Below are 15,812 nucleotides of genomic sequence, written 5' to 3'. Positions count from 1 at the left end.
GTAAGTGAGGGTGTGTCCTCGCTGGTGGCCCTTGAGGAATTAATGCTTATACTTAGTATCAAACTAAATGTATTTATTATGTAAAAGACTAATATACCCTTATCTTTTTCACTAAAAGACAAAATGAGGAGGGGTATAATTGAAAACAAAAATTGTTGGGGAATGCTAGTGTCCCCATCTAGTCTTAGATGTTAGCATTCTCATATTTATATCCCTAGAAAAAAAGCAAACAAAGAAGAATGTTGGATTTACTTGTCACTAGCTACCTGCCACTTTCATATGTAGTAGTGACATTGTTTAATACTTCTTCTATTCAAGTAAATGATTCATTTATACTAATTCAAAACTTAAAGTCTTGAATAATATATATACATTCCTGAAAAAAAAAAATATGTTGCAGTTATTACTTGCTATCAGCTATCTGCTACCCTCTTCTGTAATAGTGACATTATTTACTGAGCTCATTTCTGGGCCATCTAAAAATAAATCAGATTCTATTGTAAACCCAGGTTGTCTTGGAGTAGGAAGATGTGTGGTATCCATGCCAAGCATTAGAACTACAGTAGACACTGTTGGTCGCTCCCTTGCATCTTCTTGTACACATAAGAGACCTATACGAATGCATCTCAATACTTCTGAGGTAAAGTACGAGTCTCTTAATGTTGGGTCCATTAATTCTATTTCCTTACCTTCGTTCCATAATCGCCATGCCTGAAATAATATTGATCCGTCTTCTATGATTATTAAAATGAGTTCATAAATAAAGAAAAGGATCCTACAAGTTATGAAATACTATGTACTTACAAATCCCACAAGGCTTAATGATTGTTCATGAAGATAAAATTGGTTAATTCTCTTCCCGCTCACGATCTCCAAAAGTAATACCCCAAAGCTAAAGACATCCGATTTCTCAGAGAATCTCCCTTCCATGGCATATTCCGGGGACATATATCCACTGCATTTTACCATTAAGGATTCAGTGGATAGATTAAGGAAATAAAAATTGTTCAAATCAATTAGTTTCACCCTTTTTAATTTATTTCTATATTAATTAATTAGAAGGATAAAAGTACCAACTAAGGAGAAATTTTAGGCTATCAAGAAACTAGTACTTACTATGTTCCTACAACCTTGTTAGTATTTGCTATAGTTTGATTTCCTCCAAAAATCCTTGCCATGCCAAAGTCTGAAATTCTGGGATTCATCTCATCATCCAATAAAATGTTTCCGGCTTTCAAATCTCAATGAATAATTTTTAATCTTGAATCTCAGTGTAGATAGAGAAGACCTCGAGCGATCCCTTCAACAATGTGGAAGCGTTTAAGCCAGTTCAGTTGCCCTTGTTTAGTTGGATCTGGTCCATTTTTTTTGTCCACCAGACAATATTAGCAAAAGTTGAAATGATTTTGGAAATTATTCATAAATAGTAACCATACCAAAAAGAAAAGAATCCAAGCTTTTGTTGGGCATGTATTCATAGAGTAACATCTTCTCTTCCCTTTCAATGCAGCACCCTAAAAGCCTAACTAAATTCCTGTGTTGAAGTTTGGATATCAACATAACCTCATTCTTGAACTCCTTCAAGCCTTGTCCAGAGCTTTTGGAAAGTATTTTCACTGCTATTACTTGACCTCCTGGTAGCGTGCCCTGAGATGGCAGTAAATTCATATAAGTTATTTTGAATTGTCAACTCCCTCAAATTTTATTAAATAAAAGACTACCTCACCTTGTAAACAGGGCCGAATCCCCCCATTCCAAGCTTATTTGCATCGGAAAAATTATATGTAGCATTTGCAATTACTTTGAAGTTGAATATTGGTAAATGTGGGGCGTTTCCTTGTTTCGAAGCCTCTATGGGCATTTCTGCCTCTGTGGTGTCTTTGCAATTTTTGGCAGTTCCACGAAGATCAAACAGGTCCTCTATTTTTCTTTTTGTTCCTGTTGTTGGGAAATTCAATATATAATCAACATCCCATGGTACTATCCATGGAAAACTGTATGAATGTCCCCTTATACTTGGGGAAGGAGTAAGACACGCCATCTTGACCAACATTTTGCATATCTAGTGATTTTGTACCCACATCAGAATATTTCTCATTTCATGCAAACAACATTATTTTTCGTTGATAAGATCGATATATTGAAAAGATGTCAAATGACAAGAGAAAAAGGATCAAAATACCTATATATAATAATAAAGGGGAAATACAAAATTGCACTATCAATTTATGTTGAACTTATTGATTCATAAGATGAAACTATAGAAAAGAGTGATTGAACAAAGGTTAAAGCAAAACAACAAAATGAGACCAACCAGTTTCAGATGACTTAGTACCATTTCATTCTATCACTTAAAAATCCATCTTGCACTCTATTGGTATGATTGCATTAAAAAAAGTTTCATACCTTCTGTGTTTATATAGGAGAGAACTTAAATAACTAGTATGAGAGTAAATGGAGAGGTGATGACTGCGTATCCAACTATGTACAATTGGATGTATCTCAACCTTGACTCCTTAGTTATTTGCTCTAATTATAAATGAAGTAAATGCTCACGCTAAGGAGCGTGTACCTTGGCATATGTTGTTTGCATATGATGTAATGATTGTCGATGAAACTAAAGGATTCAGCCGAAAGCTAGAATTATGAAGAGAAATGCTGGAGTCCAGGCCAAATACTTTAGAATAAGCAGAATCTAAGATCAAGTACATGGAATGTAAATTTATGACAAACACACAAGATGTGGTATCCAGTAGAAAGTTGATTGATTATAAATACCCAAAGAGACCGCTTTCATTGTCCGTAAGATCATATTTGGACAGTTAAAGAGGACCTGCTAAAGTGCATGTGATTGACGTAAGCCGATTAAATTAAAAAGAGGCTTTATAGCATGATAAGATGATGGACTATGCTTTATGGAGCGTAATGTTGGGCTGTCATATATTATCATATCAACAAATTGAGCACAGTAGAGAGGAGGATATTGGATGAGATTAGTAGACAAGACTAAAAAAAGCAAAATTAAAATGATCATATTTCAGAAGATATAGGGGTGGCTTCAATAAATGACAAATTAAAAGTAAAATGATAGTGTAAATGAATATGAAGATGCTTTCAATAACATAAGACATGCTCTAGATAGGGTGGAATGGATGAATAGTAGTAATTCCTTTTATTTTTTTTGAAATAAGATATCCGTGTCTCTTAGAACACTCGACTAATGCTCAAGATAGGCGCAATCCCCTCTGCCACATACACAACAAGTAATTTTTGGGAAAAATAGATGAGGGTGGCCCCAAGGAGGGTTTCGAACTTCAGACCTGCACTTCCTTAGGAGTGGCCTTAGCCACCTCACCAACCATTTAATGTAATATGTATGTGAGTTTGTGAAAAAACATTCCATAGCTTAAAAAAAGAAAGAACCTCATGTAGGCACACAATTTGCATCTATTTAGAATTCAAGTATTATCATTGATCTCATGGTCAACTATATGGGTCCATCTCACAGAGGATTTCAACATTCATATCCATGTAAAAGTGTGAATTTCACAATTATCAACAATGCTTGCCATAATCCTAAAATTTTAAGGGGGTCTCATTATTTGACCCTATTTAGTAGGAAGTATAACATCATAAATGCTTTTCATACCTATTAGATGAATTTACCTTTTCTTTTCTTCGTCCACCTGCTTAAGATAAATATTGACGATGCCAATATAATTATACCAAATATGATGCTTGATATGATAACAAATCTTGGAACTATTTTCGTTCGACCTGCAATTTGAATAAGAAGGCACTACGTAAAACTGTAAAATTCGACATGGAAATATGATGGGCGAAAGCCCACAAATTTTAGAACCGAATTTCGACGGCCCAGGCCCATTGAAAATTTTGTTGTTTCACAGATTTGGCGGCTAGCTTAGAGTTGAATTTCTCTCATTCTCCATTAATTTGACCATTTCGGTCCGTCAAAATAAAATGGACAACTTGATTCATCAAATTTTATGAAATTTAAAGGTCTTGGGCTGTCAAGTATGGGCTTTTTTTTCACTTTGTGATGAGGAAGTGTTTCAATAAATTAATTGTATTTCCATGAACTAAATTTTTCCACCAATAAATCTTTACTATTATAATGAAAGAAGGCGGAGTAGAAGTGATTCAATACCAAAATTTGGATTCCAAAAATACATATAACTTAAGATTTAAATTTAATATTTTCAACATCATCATCTTATGACTCATATCAAACGTTGAGGATATGATATGCTAGTATTTTCTTTTTCTTTTTTTAATATAAGTAACATAATGAGTTATAACCAATTTTTGCTAGGAAAATTAATTATGAAAAGCATCTCTCTACTTTGGTAAATAGCTAAAGAGTTAATTCGCAGGTGTTGAAAAAGGAATAAGTCCATCAAATATAATATGAGTGAGTGGTGACTAATTGAGAACAAAGTATGAAGAGATGATGAATGAGTTTCAAATTGTAATTAGTTTATATTATGTATCGACATTTAATCCATATATGTATAGGGGCATGTTAACATCCAAGACCTCATGAGGACGTTAACATTCTCCGCCAAATTCACTTTCCAGTAATACCGATATCCATTTTGTCTTTTAGTGAATATACAATGATATCTTGGTCTTTTACATATTTTTGTCACATACTTAAGTTTCTCAATAACGATTGTAATAATTTCATATGATTTTTTTTATCGTGAATGACGAATGTAGAATGATATACTCTTAATTTTAAACTTTAAGATGTATTTTTCAATTTATTCCAACAATTTATAACAAAAAAAAAATGAACTAAAGATTCTAAATATTTTGAAGATTTTTTAGTAACTTTTGATTCGATGTTCATTTCACAACTATGATATATGTATTTTGGGTATTTTGAGAAGTAGTCATTATACTCTAGCACTCTTTGTATGCTCTCAATCACAGAATTGTATATCCTTTACTTCAAAATACATAAGAAAAATAGTTATGATTCTGTAACTGCCACGTCAAGGAGCTTACAAGGATCGTTTGAAAAAGAGTGTTAGATTATCAGTAGTCTTTGAGAAGATATATCCAATTTCAAAGTTGGAAAAATAAAATTGAAAAATCTAGACCACATTTATAGTATTGAGTTCAGTACCTTTTATTGTCGAGTTCAAGATTTTTATTTTTGAACTTAACAATAAAAATCTTGTACTTGACAATAAACTGTGGGGTAAATTACACTTTCACCCCCTTTGATTTGGCATAATCATATGTCGCCCCCTAACGTTTTGACAATTGCACCTACCTCCCCTATATATATCTAACGGATTCACTTACCCCCCTTTCTTCTACTTGCCATCAACCAAACATAAAAAAAACTGTTTTATTACCTTTTATTAATATCATTTCACCCTTTTTAAAATATTATTCTTTTTTATAAAAAAAAATTATGTTTCCTTGTGAATTATGTTTAAACAGGACCAGTTTTATAGTTCCAATTTTTATTATTTTTATTATTTTTTTTTTTTTATGTATAAAAAAAAAGATAAAATGTGAGGGTAAATAGCATTTGAACTTTAACATAGTGTGTAAAGGGGAGGTAAGTGCAATTATCAAAATATTAGGGGGCTAACATGGAATTAAACCAAACCTACACAAGGGGGTCAAAGTATAATTTACCCTAAAAAGTAGTGAACTCAACAATAAAAAGTGGTGTACACAACATTGTAAATGGATCCAAAATTTTCAATTTTTTTTTTCTTTTTTCAATTTCAATGTTGGATATATCTTCACAAAATACCCAAAATGCATATATCATATCTGTGAAATGAACGCTCTAATCAAAAGTTATGAGAAAATCTTTGAAAATTTTAAAAACTCAACTTCGTTCTTCAAATTTTTATTTCATATAAATCATCAAAATAAACTATATATATATGGGGTTCCGTAGACACATAAAGCTACTCATAAAGCTACAACGTTTTTTTCTTATATGATTAAAAAGGTTCGGAATATGCTGATTTTTTGTGAGGATGATCTCTGTGGTGAGGGTATCATCCTTGCAAAAAATCATTCCATTCTAAAACTTCTAACCCTATCAAAAGTGATTTACAAAAATTGGATGGTCTAAAAATTTTCAACTTGTAAACATGGGGCTAGAAGTTTCATAATGGGCTGATTTTTGACGAGGATGATCTCCTCATCATAGAGATCATCCTCACAAAAAATCAGCCCATTCCAAACATTTTTTCCCATATAAGACAAAATGCATTGTAGCTTTATGTGTATACAGATCCTAATCCATATATATATATATATATATATATATATATATATATTCAAAATTAAAAGTATATCATTCTCCATTTGTTATTCACGATAAAAAGAAAAATCGTCGAAAATGAGTGCAATCAACATTGGAAAACCTATGTGTGTTAAAAAGATGAGAAAAACAGTCATTTAGGTATTCCTGAAACATTATAAAAATAGATGAGGTTGAGGGACCATTAAGAAAGAAAAAGTTCACTAAATGGACTATCAATCTACCACCCAAAAGTTTGGGACTACCTAAATAGAAACCCCTCCTACAGGGTTTATTAAGTAATTTTACCTTTATAATCTACTGGAAGGTGGCACATTAAGGGCTTTTTTATAATTTAAATTATTAATTAAGTAGATTTTGAAAATAACATAATATAAGACATTTGTATAATTTAAACTAAAAGGGAAAATCACTTAAGAAACCTTGTAGGACGGGTTTCTTTCTAAATAATTGCTGACTTTGGGTGGTATCTTGATAGTCCCTTGAGTAATTTTTTTTAATATTTAAATGGTCCCTCATATCCCCTTATAATATTTTTTGGCGTACCCACACTACCCTTTTCTCATCTTCACATGTTTGGGTTCTTCAATGGCGGTTACGATAATTTTAGACGATTTTTTTATGGTGAATGATGAATGGGTAATGATATACTTCTAATTTTTGACATTTAATATATTTTTTGATCTATTTCGACAATCTATAACAAAAAATGACGAACAAAGTTGGGATTCTAAATTTTTTGAAGATTTTGTTTTAACATTTCATTCAACTTTCTGTTTTTCAACTATAATATGTACCTTTTAGGTATTTCAAGAAGATCTATCTAGTGTTAAGGTCGGAAAAATAAATAGAAAAAGAAAAAAAACACATTTGTAGTGTTGAGCTCAACACTTATTTCTGTTGAGATAAATAATTTTATTGTCAAGTCCAACATTTTTGTTATCAAGTTCTCGACAATAAAAATGTTGAACTTGACAGTAAAAAAGTTTGAAGTCAATAATAAAAGTGTTGAAGTTGACATTGGAAAAAAAAAAAAAATTGGTGATTTAGACATGTCCCCCAGTGTTTTGATCAATATTAGTGATACACTCATATGTTGTCAAACTGATGACACAGCCCATTTGACCTAGGTTTTATTTAGGAGAATAATAGAAAATGACCTAAATGCCTTTGTTTTCAACCTCAATCCAAAAATCCCTTTAACCTCGGCATTCGATACATCTTCTCGAAATACCCAAAATACTTATGTTATTGTTGTGAAAGGGACACTCGAATCAAATATTAAAAAAAAAAAAAAAATTAGAATCCCAATTTCAAAAAATTTAGAATCAAATATTCATAATTTTTTGTTATAGATTGTCGAAATAGATAAGAAAAATACATTTAAATGTTTAAAACTAGGAGCATATCATTCTCCTGTGGTATTTTAGAAAATCCAAATTTTGGAGTCAAACCACTTTTACTCGGCCTGCCCTCATTATATTAGTGAAGATAATTAAAACAAATGGACTTACCGTTACGATGGGGTGTAACAGTGGGTGGAGGCGAATAGTTGATGTCCAACGGTGGAGGATTGGCTGCAAGTAAATGACGAGTACTAACCCAGTTAAATAAGGACAAAGGGAAAAACTTGTATTAGTGAATTTGAGGGACATTAACAATGGCTGAATTTTAATAATGGTACTTTGGTCCTAAAGGCTGATTCTACATCATATCCAAAAGATAAATTATTTGTTAAGAAGCCCTCTAGATTCTGACAATAATTATAGAGCGGGATATAGAACTTATCCAAATTTTACTTTTACTTATGTTTTTATATTTTTTCTTGATGACTCAAGATCCAATACGGTGTCCCATTCTTATAAAATTGGAACGGTGTCTATATATATGGTACCTGTACGCTTCAGTTTGAGACTAAAACACCTCGATCTCCTAACCAAATCGTGCACACAGCCCAATGTGTGTATTATCCAATCTAAATGTGTCATGTAGGCACCATTCTTATGTATAGGAATGGGACACTATTTTGAATTGCGACTCTTTTTTAGTACTCCAAGGTATTCACACACCTAATAGGGGTGGGGTTGATCCTTGTGATCACATGTCTCAATCTCACAAAAGTTTTTCAATGTACAACAAAACACAGTATCAAACACAGGAATAGAGGGAGCAAACCGCCTCTAGTTACTTTCATGATTGTATCAAAATTTTAAAATTTATAGAAATAAATTGATTTTTTCTAAAAGAATCGTGATAATTTGACTTCCCCATGTAACACACTCAATCGACTCTCCTAGCATGACAAGTTCGGGAACCATAGATCTAAACGCATCGAAATACAAAACTGCAATTCCCCTTAAAAATTTGTATCTCAAGGGTATCGTCTATCTTGAAACATATAGATCTACGGTTCCTGACCTTATCATATTAGGAGAGTCAATTGAGTGTGTCATGTGGGGTAGTCAAATTATCACGACTCTTTCTAAAAGGATTATCCACCCATGTAACTGAATGTACCTCTATAACCTTATTTTCAACTTAGTTACCACTTTTCATAATTTTGTTAGAAGGCATATATGTTTTATTTGAGTTAGCAATAAGGCTAAAAAAAACGTAAAATTGTAAATACGACTTAAGTCCCATTCTAATAGAAACAAACAAATATAGAAAACGATATACCGAATTGCTCTTACGAAACAAGGTCGAAAAATTTGAAAACGTCAGTCATTCAAAACTGCTTATGAAGAATCTTCGTTTCATAAATATTTTAAAAGGAATACTAGTCGCATCAACACTTGAGTTTTTGACTTGATTTAACCCAGGGAACATTTGAGTCTAATTGAGATTTTGAATTTTAAAATCACAAATATGATTGTGTCCCATTTCAGTAAACACTAATAAATATAAAAAGGTGAAATTCCAAAAAAAAGTAAAGAAAAGTTGGAGATGTCCCAAAATAGTATATTATTCATTTTAATTCTGAAACTGGTAAATTTTTTTTTTTTTCGAAATTAAAACATTTCAGTTAAAGTGGAAAAAAATTCTATTTTATAAAACAGTAAATAATTTCCCATTTTATTTTCATGTATACTGTTGATAAGTTTTTGCTTTACAAAACAGTAAATTTGTTCCCCACATTAACCAAAATGTTTTAATTCCATTTTCGGAATTAAAATGAATAATTTACTGTTTTGCAAATTTTCATGTTTTTGGTATAAAAGAGTTTCTATTGCCACACCAAATTTTACTTGGAACACTCCAGGATGTGTTAAATCTTTATTGATGTCACATGAATTGGGGTGCACTCTTAAGTAAAGATGGTGTGGCAATAGAAGCTCTCTTTTGGCCTCACAACTGAGAGCTGAATTGTATTTCCCCCAACAATCAAATGTTTTTGCAACAATGAAACATACCTAATTTCGAAGCTGGCACCTTTACATAAAGATCTTGTCCACCTTGAGAATTATCTCGGAGATCGATCAAATCACCAAACCATACTACGCAACCCTTCCCTCCTTCGTTAATGTCAGAATTCGCATAAGCTGTACAAGAACAACTAGTCCTGCATTCTATTTCACATTCCCTAAGACTCATGCTATTGTTAACGATTGAGCTCGAAGTGTCGGGCAGTTTGATATTCTTCAATTTAAAGAACTCATCATCCTTATTGCAATCAAATTTCACTTTTGGAATAAATCCACCTGACCCGTCTTTCAAATACCAATTCTTTTGGTACTTGGGCTCAAACCCTTTAACACAATAGCAAACAGGCGAGCTATTCATGTCACATATGCCATAAGCACCGCACTCGCTGTAATTGTCACATTGATCATTTGGGGCGGACCATAAAGTGTTCCAGTCAAGATTCTTGCCGGTCAATTGAAGTTGAAGCACACCAGTTTCATTCAAAATCAGCCTTGACACAACAGAATCACTATTAGTTACGAATATGAAATATATCTCATCCTGATTGTGGATGAAACTGAAATTGAAGCCATTAAGGGCCTTCAGTTCGGAGCTACCACTAAATTGGACACCATTCCAAGGTCCAGTTCTGTACCACAAGATCAGTCGGTTCGAAAGAAATAATTCTGGAAATCCATGAGGATCTACACTGTAAGAAAAGTCACCTGTAGATGGGTCATTAGTATTCTTCCATGATGTAAGAAATCGATTAATACCGGTCTTGAAGTCCCACCCTAGCTTCATTGCAGGTAACAATGTATTAGTTGGGTAATCGAAACTCTGCCATAGATAATTCTCATTAGCACCATCATTACTCTCTGATAAAATAACAAGATTTCCTGAATCCAAAAGCATTGCAATTGGGTTCTCTGCCTTGGACTGATTTGTTGACCACATAATTCTGGAATCTTTATTTAAGAGAACAAGCTGGCGTTCTTCGCCCATTTTAAGACATCTGGATGAATCTGTAATTGGGTTGTCTCTGTTTGCAACCCAAACTACAGTTTCACTTTCGACGTACCATATTCCCAAATATCGGTTCTTTGAATTGTTTCTAGGACTGAAGAATCCTAATTTGAAAAGATTTCGTTCTGAAAAGAGAGTCTCACCGTCTTTAATGGATTGTTTAGGAGATAGGGTGGGGGAAGCAATGGAAATATTGTTGGAAAAAAAAAAAAAAATCTGCATTTTTTATCCAGATTTTTGTGACCAAGTAGGGATATTTGAGCTACGATTCAAGTGGGTCCCATTAGTATTTTGAGAATGGACCACTTGGAAACTTATTCATCTCATTGAAGAGAATAGTTTCATGTTTTAAGTTGTCAAAAATCCATTATGGGTGAATGACAAATCAGCTCCAAAGAACCCCTATTAGTCATGGTTAGTTGTATGTGGTTTATAAGATTATTGAGTTTGAGAAATTCTTTAGTCCCACATCGGATAGGAATAAGAAAATTGTCTAGTTCTTATATAGAACTTCTTATATCACTTAAGTGTATATGAGAGAGAGATTTGGATTTGCTCCATTGGTCCAAAATATCCTTAATGCGTATGCGGGCACACGATGCGCGCGCAGGGGGTCAAACTTCTAATTGTTCATTCTCGGGTATCTATCGCAAGTGTAACTTACAAATATTTGAGAAAAATGTGAGTGAAATAAAGTAAAAAATGAGACAAGATGCGCGCACAAGGGATCAAACTTCTAATTGTTCATTCTCGGGTATCTATCGCAAGTGTAACTTACAAATATTTGTGATGCTTCCCATTTTCTCCTAAGAGAAGCATATCAAACACTGGGTATATTTATTGTGTAATGATTTTCTGTACCTCCCTCTAACACACGCCCCTCTACATCCTTGTCATAAAAAAAAATTTTATGTATCCCGAGGCAATTGATTTACTGTTTTGTGATTGGGGGGGGGGGGGGGGGCAACATCATACGATTCATTTTTTATTTATTTATGTTTTGTTTTTTCCCCCTTTCTAACAAACGCCCCTCACAAAATCATAAATCATTTATCTTTGGATACGTTGAATCATAAATCTTTCCTTGTGTATCCCAAGGTGAATTATCTACGATTGTGTGATGGGGGGTCGTAGGGAAGCGTTGTCAGAGGGGAGCTGTCGTATTATCGTGGTTCTTTTAAATTTGAAAGGTACGTGGAGCCTTGACTCTTGAGGTTAGAGTCATCGGAGAATGTTGCCTTTAAGTCTTTTTGTTTCTTCCTTCTTTGAGTCATCATTTTTCAAATTTGCTGCAACACAATTTTGAAAAAGGCAGGCCTAGGCTTGGGATAGACCTTGAGCTTGGCCCACCTGTTGGTGGAAGTTGACCCACTAATCAAAATTAGCAAATCAAGCTGATTTTGGGAGTGTAGGTCCATCAAATGGTCCCTAAATCTTCAAGTCAACATTAATTTTGGGCCAGGAGTAAGGTTTTAGATAACATAGTTCCTAATGTGACCTCTCCATTATTTTAAATACTTTTCAAAACACATACAACAGTTTGAGACTCTCCATCAAACATATGGTTAAGATAAATTAGAAAAACATAAATTTTCTAGAGATTAATACTATTTTTCAAGATATTAATATATTTTTTCCACTCACCCATCTTAACCATTTGTTTGATGGAGTTCTGGGTATTATTTTCATTATTTCAATGGGCTTCAAAAAATGGTTAAGGCCCTAACAATCAAACTCAAACACAAATATCTTAGTATTATTTTTCTTAGATAGGATCCATTCAAACTGAATTGCAACATGGAAACGTGTGGCACATGAAATCCAATACCCATTGGATTCAATTCTCAGTTTGCCTGTCTACTAATATTCTTTGTACCAAAAGTAACTGTGATTTAATGGTACACAGGTAGGTAGGGAAACATTTCAATGATAGTGAAGCATGTGTTTCAAGTGGAGCAGATGGACGCCAAATTGTGCCAAAATGTGACTCATGATGCTCATTAGCTTTATTTAGTATGAAAACAAAGAACCAAAAACATTGGCTACAATTGCGCCAAAATTAGAGACTTCAAGTGGGGCCGATGTGATTCATGATCCTCATCGGCTTCATTTAGTATGAAAATGAAGAAACTTTTAAACATTGGCTACAATTAGAGACTTTTAGTTGACACGGATGACCAAATCCACTGTCTTCAATGGGAAAATGAAAATATTTCCATTTCCAGACAATAAAGTATGTATGCCTAACGAACATTCTCTTGTGAAGGGATCCTTTCGTGGGAGCATTTTCCACATAAATATGGCCTTTTCAAGTACGATAATTAAGGTGGGAATGTCGCAGTTACATGTACTTGACAGCAAAATGACAGTAACAAGTTAAGTCATGTTACACTGACATGATACAACACTCTACAGCACTGTTTCTACATAGAACCATTGATTTTCCTAGAATGTACAACACTCCTATCTCGTGGAAAAGCATGCATGGTTCTGTGTACACCACCACGTCAGCACTATAGGCAAGTTTAGCATTTTCCTTTTTTTTCTTTTTTTTTCTTACAATCATCGAAACAGATGACATAAGCCAGCTATTAACGAAACAAAAATAAAAAGACTAGGAAAGATTCTTAGAAGTCAAGATGATATAAGTCACCATTTGCCCAAAATGTTTTGTCCTACATGGGTTAAAAGTTTTGGAATGGGCTAGATTTTGGTGAGGACGATCTCTATGGTGTAGAGATCATCCTCACAAAAAATCAGCTCATTCCAAAACTTCTAACCCTATGTTTACAAGTTGAAAAGTCGTGAACCGTCTATTTTTTGTAAACCATTTGTGATGGGATTAGAAGTTTTGGAATGGACTGATTTTTGGTGAGAATAATCTCCTCACCATAGAGATCATCCTCACCAAAAATCAGTTCATTCCAAAACTTCTAATCCATATAGGACAAAGCACGTTGGGCAAAATGTTGGGCAAATTGTTGGGTGATGAATGGGACCCATATATATATATATATATAGACTTCATGAGGATGTAGCATCGTTCAACACTTTTTCTCAAATAATAGCCTTATTCATTTTTTTTCTTTGTGAAAAAAATAGGGGTATCTTGGTTTTTTTCCCAATAATTGTTTATTTGCATTAATTGTCAAATTATTTATTACTACAAAACACTTAATTCTAAAGATTAAATACTCTTAAAATTTATAATGTAAATAAACATTTATTATGTAAAAAGATTGATATATCCTTATATTTTTCACGAAAAGATAAAATGTGTAAAGGTATTATTGATAATAAAAAAAAAAAAATTGGATTTTGGACATTAGCATTCCCCTATATATATAGGGGAGCGTTCAGCAAACAATCTTAAGGGGATAATGTTGGGAAACAAAAATTTGTTCTATATAGTTTAAAAGTTTCGTATTGGGCTGAGTTTTTGTGAGGATGATCTCTATGGCGAAGAGATCATCCTCACAAAAAATTAGCCTAATTTGAAATTTCTAACCCCATCAAAAGTGATTTAGAAAGTTGAAGAATTGTGGACCGTCAATTTTTATCGTTAATTTGTAAATAACTTTTGATAATGTTAGAAGTTTCAGATTGGGCTTAAACACTCTCATAAACAAAGTATCTCAAACACTTGGTATATTTATTTTGTATTTTACTATTTTTAGTATGAAGTATGAATGTCAAATGGGGTGGGACTGGGAGTCAGCAAGAACGTTGACATTGACCCTAGTTCTGTGTTACTTTTTTCTTGCGTTGAGACATCAGGCATCATTATCGGTTGGCGCACATGTTGCAGGACTTTGATCCACAAACCAAAATCAGCTAATCTAGCAGATTTTAGGATTGTAGGTCCATCAAATTAGGGTTGTCAATCAGGATAAGCTGCCCCCTGGCTAACTAAATTGAAGAGAAAAACGAGACCATACAAAAAGGAAATTAAATGTAATAACTCTTAGGAAGACAACAAGAAGAAACATCAATACGAAAGCACGATAAAAAACTAGTCTACCTTGCCATGGAATAAGTTTGCTCTCCTATCATCCTAGTTGACATCCAGCAGGTTTTGAGGGTACTCTTGAGGTTCAAGTACTCTCTGCCCCCACCTACCTCGCCATGTAATAAGTTTATACAACTTTTTAGACTTAATAATTAGTAATGTGACCTTGCCCCATCCATAATGTAAAGGACTTTTGTAGATCAAACAAAGATTTGAGATAAAAAGAAAGAAAACAAATGCCATAAATTTCCTAGAGATCAGTACTTGTTTGTTTTAGAGATCAATATATATTTTCTATATATATATATATTTGAGCGTTGGATCTCTAGAAGCATTCAAGCAGTTCAACCAATTAAAACAATAGTTTCAATGGGCTCAAAATGTGATTAAAGCTCTAACACACGAAGCTCAAGCTCAAATTCGCCAAACATGGTGTCCAAGCAAGCTAGTAGTGGAGGGTATTTCTTGGGGCTATTGACATGTGACCACTTCTCAAGATCGTAACCGACTCACCGAATCAGTTGGAAAGTATATTGAGTTACATCAAACAAAATCTTAAATGCAGGTCGGGTACTCTTGGAGCCTAACAGGTTAGGCATAACAGTTCTATCACTGATGGATAGATGTGACAACCCCCAACCTGATAGAACGGTTGAAATTGCCCTTGCCTTGACAAGGCAGGTATACCAACTCCTATAGTTGACAAACCAGGGAGCAAGCGTAACTACTCTGACAGGAATCATTGGAAAGATCTTGGGGAATCCACAGATCAAGAATTTTATAAATACCAGGTTACTGTAGACACCTCATTTTTGCACTCGTCTGACTAATCAACTCGTCAACCCGATTGCGACGATTCCTACTAATGGATGATTATTCCAATGCTTTATTTGTTGTTAGATATGTTTCAGAAATTCAGATGAGATATCTTAAATCAACAAAATTGTAGAAACCACGCTACGATAGGAAGATATGATCCCAAAAACATAGAAATCATCATTTTCAGACAAAAAGAAGCTTTACCATAAAAACCACTAAAAATGACCAAATTAC

The 15,812-nt window shown here is 33.5% G+C and overlaps 1 pseudogene; it reads right to left on the bottom strand.

Moving 5' to 3' along the window:
- Window positions 1-417: 417 nt before the first annotated feature.
- LOC147387990 (G-type lectin S-receptor-like serine/threonine-protein kinase At4g27290) lies at window positions 418-10,972 on the bottom strand (annotated as a pseudogene).
- Between the last annotated feature and the right edge of the window lie 4,840 nt (window positions 10,973-15,812).

The sequence above is a fragment of the Akebia trifoliata genome, chromosome 13 (genome assembly GCF_017979445.1).
Source record: "Akebia trifoliata isolate Shusen 1 chromosome 13, ASM1797944v1, whole genome shotgun sequence".
Classification (NCBI taxonomy): domain Eukaryota; kingdom Viridiplantae; phylum Streptophyta; class Magnoliopsida; order Ranunculales; family Lardizabalaceae; genus Akebia; species Akebia trifoliata.
This window is presented reverse-complemented; position numbering and strand designations above follow the sequence as displayed.